Source organism: Bactrocera latifrons, unplaced genomic scaffold, assembly GCF_001853355.1.
Source record: "Bactrocera latifrons isolate USDA-ARS-PBARC rearing strain unplaced genomic scaffold, ASM185335v1 scaffold_33, whole genome shotgun sequence".
Lineage (NCBI taxonomy): Eukaryota > Metazoa > Arthropoda > Insecta > Diptera > Tephritidae > Bactrocera > Bactrocera latifrons.
The window spans coordinates 673,985-691,035 of record NW_017536963.1 but is presented as its reverse complement, the minus strand read 5'-3'; positions in this window follow the sequence as shown (position 1 = coordinate 691,035).

Genomic DNA, 17,051 nt, shown 5'->3' with positions numbered 1-17,051 from the left:
ATGCTACGGCTGCTACTATGCCGGTCTCTTTCGACCAATTCAGCGATTTTTTCGCAATTTTCGACGACATTCCTTCCGAAGCGTGGCGCATCTTCGACTACCTCTACACCAGATCGAAAACGTTGAAACCATCGTTGTGCGGTGGAAATGGAAACCGTATCGGGTCCATAAACTGCACAAATTTTATTGGCGGCTTGAGATGAATTTTTGCCTTTATCGTAGTAGTACTGTAAAATATGCCGTATTTTCTCTTTATTTTTCTCCATGTTTGCGACGCTATAACTCTCGAACGACTTAAAAGAAACGACAATCAATAAAACATGTGTTAGCGCGTGAAATGAGCTTTCCAAAAAGTTATAGCACGACCCGATGCGACGAATAAAACTAGAACTACGCGCTCTCAGCGCCAACTAGCGAAAATACCGCAAGACTTTTTGACAACCTAATATATTCTCTCTTTAATGCTGGCCACCAAGCCAGTGCTTCACATGTAAGAATTGATCGAATGACAACATTTGGTTTTACGGCTCAGTTTCTGCTAAGAAATGGTTTCTCAATATATAGGCTGAAGTTTTCGTGCAATTGTATCTATTTTAGACGCAAAGATACACTTTTATAAATAAAGCATGTTCAAATATTGGTGGATATATCCAGCATATAGTGACTAAAAGTTCTGAAATCTTAATAAAGGATTCTGTGTGAATTTCAATTTCATATATCACACATTGGACAATATTTTCGGTCAAAAGTCAACTATTGGTATCAGTTCACATATTCGGTAGCTAGGGGCTTGAACAGTTTTGGTTGGATTTGGACAATTATTGGTCAAAGATTGGCTTAATTTAAGGTAATTATTACATCGAAATTTTATTCCGTTATATTAATTAATTCTTTATTTGTGTACTGGAAAGCGATAGAATCAAATGCGTGGTTGTAATCCGATTTCGCTCATTTTCACAGAGCAATATACAAATATGAAAAAAATGTTACATATAGAATAATTTAGCAGGATTTCAGTATTTAATAAAAAAAATAAAAATAAAGAAAGCAGTACTCATTTCATGCAAATGACCAACCTAATTCAACGCGTTTTTCTTAAAGGCGGGGAAAGACAGGAAAAATGTTTAAGCTCATGTGTTAAGTAGAAATCCTCTAGTTTACTAAGAAAAGTAATTCATAGCTCGACTTGGCCCGGCACTATAACAAAAACACTAATTTCTTTAAAATTAAAAAAAAAAATGTTTGATTTTTTATGATTAATTGTTTTCCCGAAAAAAAAAAATACATTAACTAAATTCCTCTTTCTATCATTAATATTGAATAGATAATAGAATTTACTTCACGCAATAAAAAAAAGCACATGCAATTTCGAGAACAATAGAGAGTTTCGCAAATAAGCAGGCGCGTACTAAAAAAGATCAATTTTGAGTAGCATCGCTGAAGTTTGTAATTTTTAGTTTTGTTCAGGTTTTGAAGAAAAATGCTCCTATGTGCGAGGTCTCGGAGGTTGCACAGATAAATATTTTCGTTCTAGTGAACTTCCTCAAAGCATGAGGTGGTTCAGAGAAGAGCCAACAGGGTGAGGGGAGTTTGGAATTAATAAAGATCTAAGTGCTTCCCCAGACAGCCACTCTACTTACCTACGTATTCATATACCTGTTAGTAACACAGATTGTATAATATAAATGACTTGTATGAATGGTCAGTACATTTGATGTATAGCTTGAACTGTGTATAATTTTAAAATATTGTTTTTATGAAAATAATATTAGAGCGGAAATTAGTACTAGAATAGAAGATAAGTTGTTTTCAAGGTTTTAGTATTAACAAATGAAACTTCAGGTGACCGTTGCAAAAATACAATCAACTTTAGAAATAACGGACACCCTAATGTGCATATATACCCACATACCCATAAATGCGAGCAATACCACGAGATTAAGCTGCAAGCCATGAATGCTAATTCCATTACCGTTGGCACAACTACATCAACAGCTTCGTAAGCGTATTGCTGTTGCGCTTATCGCTATTATTTTTGATACAGAACGATTTTCATTTTTCAAATTTATATACAAATTGCTCTCAACTTGGCTTGGCACACACATACGCATACAATTTACAACATACACCTCAACGCAACATGGACTATATGAGAGCAGATGTATGGGTGCGTGTCATGGCACGGATTTGTTGCTGGGAATTCGCAAAGATTTCCAGCGTGTAAATGTACAACAACTTTAGCAACCTTTATAGACTCAGATAGTGAGAATTTTTTTCGCTCGGTGAGGATTCATTTCTTAAATAAAGCAAATAATTTTCGTTCTTATTTTAAATCTACAGGTTCATCTCAGGCTGCGTTCAGTTGTTTAAATTTATATAGTATACTATATACAAATATGTATGTGGGAATGAGTTGAAGCGAAGTCAAAAACTTGAAATAAATAATTGTGTACGTTTCATTCATTCGGAACGGTTGGAAAAAATTTAGCAATAATAAAAACTAAAACCCTTATGGAAGTTTCACCGATATCTCATTTAATAATTTTCACCGAATTTAGATACTTTTTGTAAGGTGAAATACTTTGAACACACTATTGGTGAAGAATTTTATATGGATATAGTACATTGTTTGGCTCTTGATTTTATCTTGAAAAATGAAAGAATCACATGGAGTTCAAATTGATTTATATGGAAAGTAGGTGGTGATGGTTTTTTTGTGATTTCTTCTATTTTAACACTGTAATGGCAGAATACCAAGATAATATTTCATACCGAATTTTGTTGAAATGGGTCCGGAGATATTGATATTCAACTAATTGTGGGCGGTGCTTGTCTTTAATAAATTTAACTATCCAGGATCTAAAATTTATTGTCTGTGGCACAATTATTTGTTGATTTAGTGGTATTTTAGTTGATTTTAACAAAACCTTAATATACGGGTGGAACCCCGTCCTATCCATCATCCAATTGCATCTATTTTTACACAGTGGTAAGAATGGTTGAAGAAATGTGTCCTGTCTGGAATAACCTTCAATGCGCTTAGCGATTCTCGTTTAATATCCTCATTGATTCAAAACGCTTTTCGTAGAACGATCGTTTGATTTTGCTGATTTGCCAGAAGTCACATCAGACGAATGCGTTGATTGCGGCACAGTATTGGTTGAAAATTTGGCGAAACACTCACAAAGTATCAATGCATTATGCGACGGTGAATTATCGTAATGTAAAAGCCAAGAGTTGTCGAGCCATAATTCCGGCCCATTTTTTAAATTATTCCTTGTTGACGTTTGGTCGGTCGGATGAAATTCGGAAGAAAACTGTCTATCTAACCTTGATTTGTAACCTGTTTTGATTTCACGTGTTTTTTCGGCTTCGGCTCACCTTTTCCACGATGTTGGAGTGATTGATTGTCTGTTTCAAGTCGTAAACATACATAAAATACTCATTTACATTAATACCACGTTTAATTAGATCATAGTAATCGGAAGTCATTGTTTCGAAGATGTTATCACGACGTTGGTTTTGGAACCAACTGTACTTCCACTTCTATTTCTCAATTTTTAGATATCGAACTGAAATTTTGCACACGTCTTTTGCTTTTGAAGAAGCAGCTCATTATAGATACTGCCGATAGCAGACCACTAAAGCATATATTGCAGCTGCCTTAGGTACAAACTGAACGATCAAACTCAAGTCACGATGCAAGTTTCTTTCTTTTTCTTGTATTATATAAGTGCCCCTCTACTGCATGTGTGTAAGCAAATAATTTTCAAAATTAATCTTGAACTACTTTTTGATTGCTTGAAATGCATATTTTATGAGAAAATGATAATGAAAATTATGGAGTGCGACGCCAACATGTGCGCACACGCCCAATTATAATGGTAAACTATAAACGCGGTAATAAATAATAAGTGAATGAGCATTAAGGCGCAGACGTCACGCGCCAGGAGCGCACAAATGCAAATACACATTTAGAAAAGTCTAAGTCTAAGTAAGGAAGAATCAACGGTTCCGTCGTCATTTGCATATTAATAGAGATATACTTAAACATACACACATATTCGCTTATAAAGTACACACAACCGTCATATCATGACCTTCTGCCATATAGCCACATTTAAATACACACATTCGTAGAAACAACTGTGTGTGTATATACTCGTATGTACGAGTATGTATATATATACGAGTATGTATATATACACACACAGTTCTCATGTCACTTTGGCGACCATCAGTTGTGAAAAACTCCACAGCGAAAGCGAGTAGAATCAGCAGACCTTTCGAAAATGTCATATGTGATTTTGAAAAGGGAAAGCGAGGCTGAGGGACAAGGTATTATTTTAGGTGTCTACCCTTTACAACAAACAGAGAATTACATAACGGGTGTTTCAAGTAAAGGTACTTTTTGCAAAAACATTTTTTAACAGATCACGCGTGAGTCGTGGCAAGCTGTCACTTTATTTTGATTCAGTCTGATTTGAATTTCATTATGGAATGACTTACGTCTGAAAAACGTATACAAATCATTCAACTTTATAATGAAATTTGAAGTTCTGTAAACAATGTGTTCGCGCATTTCGCTCACCTTATGGTCAACATAATCGATCTATTGTGCATACTATTCGCAACAACATCACCCGTCCTGAGACCCAACATACATTATTGGATAATATTCGACCGAATAGACGAGTACGCAGTGAATGAAGAGAGAGAATGTTTGGCAGCAATCTTATAAATATGATTAAGAGATCTCAAATAGCAGAAGATTGTTCATTGTTCCAAAAGAGTTCAGTTAACTACTTATCTTAGATTAGACTAGGTAAAGGTATCGTAAATGAAAAACAGATAGCAAATCACACGGAATTCAACGCAAAATAGTATTCCAAAACAAATGTTCATAATAAAAATTATTCGAGACCATTCATTGGATATACTATACTATATATACTACAGATCAACTTCATTTAAATTGAGGAGTTCAATTATATATCTAGCAATTATATATCTAATATATCTAGCATATATAAAAGTACATGATTTTGGAATGTATTACGGATACATCCTGTTTCTTTGTCTTCACTGCAGTCTGCGAAGTTGCTTCTTCTCTATGGGAAGTTACTAGAATTAAATCCAAAATACAAACAAATTGTTTAGGAATAGCATTTTGGTATAAGAAAACTTTTTTCCAAGCAGCATAAATCAACGAACACGAGGGGTAATATTCTACGAATTTGATATCTGCCGACCTTTTTTTTTCTAAGCTCTCAAAAGAACACTTCCTGACAAGCATTTGTGTAGTAAATTAGACATGATCGCTGGGAGTAAGCCTTATTTTTAAGAAAACAGTTATGTACCGGACATATTGGAGGTACAACTAGTGGCATTAAGTTCATTGCATTGAAATGTGTGAAAAACGATCTTATTCAAGTACACACAGAATGACTTATTCACTTTGCCTAAACCAGTGCACTTTGCTTCAGAGTTAGGGATATTTTCGCTGATTTTCATCTGTACGGACACGAAATTTGGCGTTCTAGTGACTGAATATTCGCATTTGAAGCTATACTACGGTAATCATTTTTATATAAATTATCTTGGTGAAACCACAGTTAGGTTTAGTGCTGCCATTAATTTCTAATATATGGAAATTGCCACTTTTCTACAAACAAACGTATATTTTGAATGTCAATAAAACACGCCTGGTGGGTTCAAAATTATGGCGCACCATTGAAAATTGAGTGTCAATTGGTTAATTTAGCAAGCGGCATTTGTGTCCAGCCAAGCGAGGCTGCCGGCAATGAGAGACGACGCGCAGCAGCTTGTTAAAATGATATAGCCTGTTAAATTGAAATAGCCTGTCGTGGCATTTGCGGTCAAAAAGCAAGGCTACAGGCAACAGACAGTTGGAGCTCGGGAAGGGTAATGCCTAACTGCCGTCGTCGTCGCCACTGACTAGGCTGGATATAAACGTATGTGGTTTAAAAGTGTTCCAAAAATTGGTTTACATGACAACGCTTTCACATGGCAACTATTTGTGGGAATACGTATACGAATACATGTACGATGATTAAATTTTTACACAGTCCGCTCCTCCAGCAATAGTAAGCTCTACAAGTTTATGATTGTGCAAATTCCAATGAATTAATTCTATAACAGCGATGCCGTTTGATCTGTTAGAACAAGAGGAGGAGTGTAAAAGCGAAATAAAATTGGAAAACATAGCAAAGCATAGAGTGCAATATGTAAAATTCAAAGAAAAACCTTAAATAAAAATAACTAAGTGTATCAAATTTCATTCTATATAAAGTATTGTGCATTTTCTCTCATTTCTGCGAAAAAAATGTAACCGTACAGACATACAGTCGCAAAAGGCTGTTGCTTTAGTGACAGTTGGTTGAGAATATCATTGATAATGCATTAAGTATGACTATTTTGAATTAAAAACAAAGTGTCCTTCCAATGGGTCAATGAATTTTTGGTGTTGCTTTCAAACATCGAGACAAGTGAACGATTTTTCGATCCCAATATGACAGAAGTGGCGAATCCGTGCAACGTAACCTCAAATGAGCGAGATTTAATACAAGTATATGACTTATCTGAAAGCAACCACTGAAGAGGTTAAGGTCCTTAGTAAGCTTTGTAGGCTTCGCGGTCTGTCATTACATTATTTGGAATATATTAAGTTTGTCGTGATGAAAATCATCTGCGACTCTATAAAGTAAATATAGTATATCAGTCAATACGTCTGTCTGAGAAGATACTAGTCTCCCAGTTTTTCGGATATAGGCCTGAAGTTGTACATACGTCCTTATCTCACGAAGAATTTTCTCATTTATGGGAACCAAAGTTATTAGGTACGAAAAACTCTTCTATTTGTCAAGGTATCTTCATGAAATTCGGTATTTAACTACCTGTATTATTATACCAAGTATATCTGCAATCTTCGACAATATTGTTGAGATTCGACCACTATTGCTTATAGCTGACGTACAAACTAACTGATCACACAAAGAAATTTTGGTATCCTTTAATACTATAAGTGATGCATCTATGAAATATACTATTGTTTCGCTGTAACAGAAATTTGAAAAGTATCAAAAATTAACAAATCTGTTTTATATGTAAAAAATTGTCGTTTTTTTTTTTAATGCCAAGCGAATTCGAAAATCTATAGATATAACCGGCTGAACAGAAAAGGAGGTGGTGTCTTGTTTGCTGTTCATTCTTCAATTCTATCTGAAGAAGTCGATGTTCCGCATGCAGACTTCATAGAATTTAAATGCATTCCTATTTGCGCTAATAGTGGCCGTATCTACTTAACTTTATCTTATATACCGCCTCATTCGGATATATCTGTTTATATGCAGCATGTTTCATTAATAAATAATGTTTTCTCAATGGCTAATAATACTGATTCCATGATTGTTTTGGGGGATTTCAATTTACCGTGCGTATCATGGAAATCTATTGATGACTACACCATTCCTATTAGTACTCGCTTATGTTTTAACGAGTTCTTAGATGAAATGTCGGGGTTGGGTCGTATCCAAATTAATTTAATTTCAAACGAATTAGATATGTTCATAGATCTAGTTTATGTTGATAACGCTTCAATGTTCTCCGTTGTCTGATGTGATCCTTTGGTTCGGCCAGAGGACCCGTATCATACTACTTTGAAAATTGACATCGAAATCATAACTAACTTTGCTCATATCCGTAATAATACACAAGACCTTTGTTTTCGGTTCAACTTTGCGAAAGCTGATTTTAAGAAGATTAATTACGAACTTTCTAAAGTAACTTGGCCAGATTACAGTGGCAATATTGAATTTAGTGCTTCCCACTATAATGAAACTATTTTAAACTTGAAAAAAAAAAACTTGAAAAATATGTTCCGAAGTGTGTTGTTATTCAAAAAATTAGTTTTAATTTATGGTTTTCGAAAGAATTATGTAAATTAAAAAATAGAAAATCTCGTGCTTTTAAACTTTTTAAAAAAACTGGTTTAGTTGCTGACTATTCAAAATATTCTAAATTACGCCGACAATTTGCTAAACTTAACAAACTATGTTATAATAATTATATAAATAAAGTAAAAAAATAATATTGTACGTAACCCAAAATTGTTCTATGGTTTCGTCAACTCCAAACGCAGGATTTCTAATTTTCCATCCGCTATGAAATATAAGTCTAGTTTGTCTAGTGACAATCACACTATTTCTAATATGTTGGCTGAATTCTTTAGGTCCAATTACTCTCAAAAATCTCCAAAAAAGGTTCCGCATCAGCACAAGTCCGCTTTCTGTCATTAATGCACCTACTATTTCCGAAGCAGACGTCTTATAACAGTTAAATATGTTGGGACAATAATACATTTATGGCCCAGATATGATTCCCTCATGCTTTCTTAAGAAATGTGCCAAATATATATACCAACCCCTAACAAAACTATTTAATTCATCTCTTATGCAAGGCTTATTTCCATACGGAAAAAGTCATTTATAATTCCTTTGCACAAGAGTGGATTGAGGTCATCTATTGAAAACTATAGGGGAATAGCAAAATTGTCTGCAATACCTAAACTTTTTGAAGCAATTATAACAGGCGACATAGCCTTCCGGGTCTCTCCACTAATTTCTTGTTCTCAGCACGGTTTTCGTAAAGGGAAATCCACAATAACTAATTTGCTTAAATTTGTATCACATGTATCAACGGGTTTTAGGGAGAATAAGAACACTGATGTTATATACACAGATTTTAGTAAAGCTTTTGATAAAGTAAACCACTCAATTCTTTTTAATAAAGTTGATCTTCTTCGTTTTCAACCAATACTTCTAAAATGGGTTGCTTCTTATCTTAGTAATAGAATTCAACAAGTCATATTTAACGATACTTTTTCTGACATAATCAATGTTCCTTCAAGTGTTCCTCAAGATAGCCATCTTGGAACAATTCTGTTCTTGTTATTTATTAATGACATATCATCTGTTGTTAAGTTTTCAAAAGTTTTATTGTACGCTGACGATGTAAAACTTTTTAAATCATTCACCTCGAATAGCGAAAGATGTCAGTTGCAAACAGACAATGTAAAACGATGTGCTTTTCACGTAGATCTGTAGACCCTACTTTATATGCAATACAAAACTTTAGGTTGGAGCAAATAAGCAGTTTTGTTAATCTAGGAGTAACTATGGACCCCAAGCTCAATTTTAATCTTCACGCATCTTCCACGGTTTTTAAAGCTAAAGGCGCTCTTAGTTTTGTTAAAACTCATGAATGGGTCACTCTGTAGCCCATCTCTTTTATCTGATATTAATTTTAACGTTCCCCTCGCTTTATCAGGCAGTTTAGACCTTTATTTTTAAAATTTTCTAGAACAAATTTTGAGCTAAACGAACCATTCCGCCGCATATGTCATGATTTCAATTCTCATTCCAGCACATTTGATCTAACAGACTCACTCTTCACCATTAAAAAAATTATTTTATCCAATCTTAACAAGTAATATTTAAAAATTATAAACTTTAATCTAATTCTTAATTGCCTATTATGACTCGGCTATTTCCGCTCGTTCGCGGATTGCGCCCCTTGCGTCGGTTGGGCGGGAGGAGGGTAATCGTTGGGTATTATTATTATTATTATTAAATTGATAATTTTCAACCGATCAAAAAGACCGTAGGCCATTGTGCAGTAAACATATTCAAAAATACTGAGTTCTAATTTGAGTCCTGTTTGCTTTGGAAAGCACCTTGTATAATGATTTTACGCTTTTGTATCCTGATTCACAGACATAAACTTACGCTCACATATATATATTAAATGTAAAACATAAACAATTGCTGTATATTGAGGGCATGAAATTAAGTAGCTAAGCTATATGAGCAAACTGCAAAAGCTCGACAATAAAGCCAAAAAAATGTGGGAATCTTTTAGGATAGCACTATTGTAGAATAAAACCGCTAAGTCCATCGATCGTTGAGGAGATTGCAACCGACGACATGTTAGAGGCAGAATAGTATCTTAGTTATTTAGTCGAACATCGAAAATTCAGAAAATTATCTAATTTTCTCATGGTGTGAAAGTCTTGAAAAAAAATCGAAACAGTAAAATCTGTAAAGAACTCCACTAATCTACTTGTAATGTATTTGAACGATATGGAGGTTTTGACACAGCTTATTCTTTTTCTTTGGCAATATAACCGTGGGTCGGTCTGGGCCAAGAAAAGGAAACTTTGCCAGCTACCTCTATCTTTTGCAAGTTCACGCATGCTGTACATCTACAGTTTAGAAATGACACTATTTAATTGATCCTTGGATTTAATGCATTGGCATCCTTGCTTCTCTTGTTCACGCATTGGTCTGGCGTCGAAAGAGCTTTTCGCTGAACAGTAATCTTTCGTGTGAACGAAATGATCTAACCAGCGTACTCGTTGAATTTTTATTAGCTTTACTATATCCGCCATTTTGCTCATATGGTTCCCGATTGTATCTTCTTAGCGCTCATAGCTCATGCGGACAACAACTAAGATTTTGCCAAGAACATCTCGGAACGTCATGTCCCATGCTTCTGCGCCATATAATAGAACGGAAAATTGAGAGAATTGCAAAGTGTAATTTTTGTTCGAGAGAGGTCTGTTTTCTCAATTCCCTGTTCTCAGCACAGTCGATTCTTCATAACCAGAACAGATCTGAACTTATATCAGAACAATCACTACCAACTGCCAGCCTTTATCAAAGTTACGCTCACAAGTAACAAAAACCAATCAATAAAAAAATGAGCAAAATGATTTTGAGGAATATGTACATGCGAATAAAGAAATTAAAAATTCAAATTCAGATTTAAGTACATTGATATAGTTTCGTCTGATAGTCTAAAAAGTCACATATACTTGTAGACCTTTTTTTTGTTTTTTTTTTTTTTTTTTTTTTTTTTTTTTTTTTTTTTTTTTTTTTTTTTTTTTTTTTTTTTTTTTTTTTTTTTTGTTAGCGATGCCATATGGTGTGTTAATGGCACAGAAGTAGTCATCTTTCAGAGTACCAATGAGTGACAAAGACGACGCGAATTTATTTGGTTCTGTGGTTAGTTGATACGGTTTCCTCGGTGCTTTGCAGTTGGAATTTCCAGCCAACCCCATTCTACAACCGTGTGCCGCTACCACACTGTGACCAATGTGCTTTCGAATAATGTTTCTAAAGTTTTTTCTATCAACAATGCGTAAAATTTCCGTGTATTTCTGATATGCCGCCGCATACATGACTTTTGCAGGTTTGCATCCACGTGGATGATTACATCATTTTTAGACCTTCCTTGCCACTTTGCTATTCAGAACGTCGTAAAAATATTTTTTTAACCCAAGAGTGGCCTAGCCTCTTAAAAGAAAATGTTGTATGTTCTTGTAAAATGGAGAAAAATTGTATGTTTTGTTAATCATACCTTAAGTCATAACTTTTTATATTGTTATTACTTTTTTTATTTCTAAATATCGCATATAGAATTACTCTCGAATCTTACTCACCTTCAATGTGCCGATTAAAGAGGTCCTCGACCGTGGCACGATTCCTGTCCGAATAGGTCTTGAAGAGGAAACGTTTGATGATGGAACTTTTTTCCACACCAGCACCACACAGTATAACCAACCTTATGCGCTCCAAGTCGGCCGTTATGAATACGGTTGACGACAGCAACTGTAAGTGCTCGGAAAATGCTTACACACGCAGCTGCTGGGACAACCAACCAAGTCAAAATTTACTGTTATTATTTGATGTAGCTCTAAAAGCTGTAAGCTTGTCGGCTGAGCTTAACTGCGTTTATGTTTTTGAAGTTTTATCAATCGTTCGTTAAACGTGGCTGTGGGTTTAATAACTGCAAAATTTCGAATTGAGATTATTTTGTATAAACTTATTTGACTTTCTTGCTTCAAGCGAAGGAAAATAAATCCGGGATTAACGTTATAATGGTAAAAAATACTTCTCGGAAATCGTTCACTGTTACACAGCACAAGCACTCAAACGATTGCTTTAATGTGCTTTATGAGCTTTTGCTGCACTCTTAAACCACATACTGTCAGCGCCGTCTTTCACTCTCCCTCTTTTCGCACTTTCCACAATTGCCTTTTTTCTACGCTGAAACATATGGTATTGTTTTCCCCTTATTCTTTCCGTGTTATTATTTATTGCTTAATAATTCGCATGTCGTTTGCCTTTTATTAATATCTTTAAATACTGCTCTTACATCTCTTTAAGATTGCTCGCGCGAATTTCATACCGTTTTGCCACTATGCGGCGAGGAAAGATCTGTAAAGATTAATTACAAGGCAGGTGGTAAGTGTATCACTTATAAATTTTCATCGCAGGAAAAATAAGTTAGGAGGGTATTCGCTGAGATTTAGTCAAAAACTAAGCAGTTAGAAATCTATTATTTACTAAGTCCATATACATTGTGACAAAAAAGTACCCAAAAATTGTTAATAAAACACAAAATATTAAATTATTCATCAATATTAACTATGATGCTTTCTAAGTTATCCCCACCAAATGTAATACACTCATGTCAATGATTTTTCCAGTCCTCGAAACACTTTCCATAAGTACTTTTCGGGAATTTATTTCTTCGATCGACTAAAAACGGTTTCCACGGAACGGCAATTTCAATTTGGGGAAAAAGAAAAAGTTACACGAAATGAAATCTGGTAAATACGGCGGTTGATTGATGATATTCACTACATTTTTGACTTTGAATTCGGTCAAATCGTTGATCATCGTGTAAAATCCATAAATTGTTCCTCCATAATTCCGGTTTTTTTTGGCGGATGTTCTCACGCAAAAGACTTAATACGGCCAATTAGAGCTGCTTATTGACCGCTTGTCCCACAAATATTGAAAAGCACGATGAGCATCACCTTTTTTTGTTTTGAGGGGTTTTAGCGTGTTCTTTTCCGTTTCAGCTACTTTTTCTTTCCACTCCGATGATGTCTGACTTATTTGCATATCAGACTCATAGATCCATGTCTCATTGGCTGTTATAATGATCTTCATGAATGTGGGATCGGAATTTGCAATTGACCTATTTACGGTACTTTTTTTGGAAAAAAAAACGTCCAACGTTTTTTACCCGAAATATCCACAAAATCAATGACCACCGAAAGATTTCGAGCTCTCTTGTTATCTCTTTAACACTTTCCTGGCGATTTTTAAGCACCACATCCTTCACCTTTTTAATAAAAGGACTCGGTATGGTAAACAAAAGGAAGAGAGGGAAAGTCGAAATACCGAATGGACGAAAGCATTTCAGCTCTGAGAGTATTCGTTGCAGAAAGCGACAGGGAAGCAGAGGAAGAAGGACCTGGCTACACTTGGAATCTCCAAATGGCGCCAAACAGGGAAAAAGAAGAACTCGGCTATATTCACGTAAGCGGTGTCTACATCATAAAAGAAGAACACGAATCTGTGGTGCGACATTCACTCAAGTAGATAATGCCCATCCACTTTTTGGAAAATTTTGTGGAAGGGTCTTGGTTTGCTGGCTTACTTAATCCAATTCAAGCGCGTTACGATAAGTGACGTCGAAACGATACCGATTTTCACAACACAATATAAATTTTTTCAACAAAGAAGCTCACCATAATTCCACAGTCAATGGTGACTTTTCGTGTCTAAATTGGGGGATGTTGTTTTGGACGAGCCTATGACATGAACCAAGATCGTTGGATTTAGCAAAGCTGGTCTTTTTTTTTTTATTGAAAAACAAATATCAGTATTAATACACTACTCTACTAATATTGAGGTATGTTGAAGTATAGCTACCAATTGCCTACTAACTGTTAACATACTAATTATATGTCTATGAAAATATTTTAGTCTGGGAATAAGAGCTCCTTAAGCTTGATTGAGTTGAGAGTAAAATGTAAATATGTTTCTATTAATTTATATAGTGTAAATGAGATAAATATGTAAATGTAGGCTATGCATTTGTATAGCTCCTCCGTCTTTGCCCGCCGGCATTTGGAAATCGACACATTCATACACACTTAACTTACAATTAACTGTTCATCCAACTAGACGTGCTGGCTTTAAGTGCTAATCGTAAATATTAAACTTCATTCCATCTTAATTACGATACAATAATGTGCTTCATTATTAAACAATGTTTCTAACCTATTGAAAGCTTGGCGGCTGCAACCGAATATTTCTTACAAAGTATGGCCGAAATAATGTTTTAACTACTGTAGAGCTTAAAATGCTGATACGTTGTGATACCAAACATCCTTTATAATTGATCAAACGAGCCGGATAAAGTGGCAAAACGCTTTCAGCCTGCCACTAATTGGTTAAGGTGGCTAATGTCAGCTTCGGCTATGATTCCTGGTTCATCAAGGATAAGAACCAAGATGTTTCAAAGTCAATCTTGCACAGGCTGGCCAACAAACGTAAATACTCCTACGATTTGGACAAGATGAACGTTGAAAATGGTGAGTGATTTAGCAGATCTCGTAAATTTTACTCCAGGCCAAAAGAATCTCGCAGTCGCACATAAGCTTTTTATCGATCGAGCTAAGGGGACGACAATGGAAATCCATTTCGTTCCTACTTGTATGTGTCCTACTGGTCTTCTTAGCTAATGGGCTTTGCATTTAACAGTGATTTTGCTATGACCAGGCACTTATACAAATCTGATATGGAAGTAGCTTGATGATATTTCAAATGAAGACACAAAGTTCTTGACTAATTATGAGCGCACAGTTAGCAAGCTCAGCACTAGTATTCTTCTTTCTTAGCATCGAACCATCCGTGAAAAAACTATATTGTGCTTTCTCCACATATTCCGATGAACCCCACCTTTGGTAAAATATCTTAGCTATTGCACTTATACAGCAATTTGAAGTAACAGATGTGTTCCTTAATTTCTCCTCAATATTTGACTTTCTTTTGAGTATGAGCAATAGGTAATTCACCTTCGCTTCAATGCAGGAGCGAACATCCGAATAAAGCAGAGGAAAGATAATATAAGGTAATTACTAGGATTTTATAACTTCTGGTAAACAAAGTGAGCAAAAAACATAGCACCGAAGATTTTACACGACGCCGTTCGTAGCAACTCAGACGTATGGAACGACTTTGCGCATTTTACGTCGATATCTTAAACTGAAAGAGCACAAATTAAGCTTGTGCTAGAACTGAAGCCGCTCAACCTTCCCAAGTGACATCGCTTTGCTTTTTGGGCTCTTCAAAAGTTCCAAGAAGATCCGACCTTTTTGAGCCGAATTTTGTTCAATGATCCCGCAGTGAATGGACCTTCTGAGATGAAATCTTCAAAAATTAAATACCAAAAAATGTTTTTTCAAATGATATTAAACAGTCCCCATTAATTTGAAGTTCTTTTTTATAAAAAAGTAGGGAGCCTCGAGAAATGCATTAACTATTTCCAACTATTATGGAGTTCAAATGTATATTTCGGGATCAAGTTTAAGATGCTACGAAATCTTAGCACCTATAATATTAGTGAATACTTAACTATTTGCGGCAAGGTTTGGCAACCAAAATTGTGTAATTATGCGCTCTAATAACGGAAATCGTTCCGAAATATAGCGACAAAATTAAAATTTATCTTCCATATAGTAAATAATAACGTAAGCAAAGGCACGAGTATATATTTTTATGTATTGCTATATAAACGCACTTTGATAAAAGCTAAATTTTAATTACACAAATAATTACAGAGCAAACATCAATTAACTGTAAAAAGGATTATTTATTTTGCTTCCTAAAAGCAAATTTTATGTAAATAGATTTACACTGCTGAAAAAATAGAAAAAGTTTTGGCGTTTATTTGCGTGCAGCTAATTAGCCAATTAACTTCAATAGGCGATAGCTTATGTAATCGTAATAAATTGAAAATTGAAACTGTCGGAAACAAATTCCGTACAAAATATCATAGAAATTTGTTAGCCTTTTATCGAATTTGATAATTCCGTTCATTATTGTGGAAATATATGAAATAGTTGCTAAAAGTCGATACATTAGGGATGGAAGGGTAAGTTAAACTAACCTAAATAATAGCAGAATAGGTGATGTTATCTACTCTCTTTTGTGAATAATGCTCGGCTTCTATGCTATAACTGTTTAGTCTTTACAATTTCGGCATTTAGGATTCTCATAATAAATCCATTTTTCATCGTCATTGACAATTCGATTTTCTTTCGTGTCTTCGAGACAAAATTCCGCAAGCGTTTTTTGGTTTTTATTTGTCTCTCATTGAATTCATGTAACACCCATTTTCCACAGTTTTTGATATTTCTTGTAGCTTTCGAACAGTCTGAAATTGTTGGTTATGCAACATTTAATATGGCTGCTGTGAGCAATTTGTCACAAATTATAATTCTCGTCCAGTATTGCTTGCCGTTGGGGGGACTTTAAACTGGTTTACGTTCTTCATAGTCAAATCCAACAAAAAAACTTAGTTTGAAAACTATTTGAAAAAATATGTAATGACAAAAAATATCGAAAAGAGGTACATACCTACACAGGTATGTGCCTACACACATATGTATATATTCATAAATAAATGTATAAAAGTGCATACTTAAGCAAAAAGCAGTTAAGCGGCGTAACGGTAGCTAAACTTACAGATAGTAACACACACACCCACACATTAAGATGTGATAAGGAACTAAAAAGCTAAGCACAGTCTGTCCGAGGCAATGGTGGGAACTAACCACTCGGTCCAGTACTATAATCTGCACTAAAACTTTAGAGCTTGCTGGTTTACAGTCAGCAAATATATACGCAACATATGAACATACAATTATGTATTATAAAAACAGATATAACTGTTATTAATAACTTTTCTCATAAAACGACTCTTCTAAAAGTTGTATGTTGTTAAAGTTGGGCATTAAAGTATTGTATTCATAGAGTGCACCGCGTCGTATGAGCAACTTATAATCTAAAATGTTCGTTCCAAAGTAAACAGGAATTCAAAAAAAAAGAAAAAAAAAACAAAAAAAAAACAAAACAAAAAAAAAAACAGACAAATAGTTTTTTCGGCAA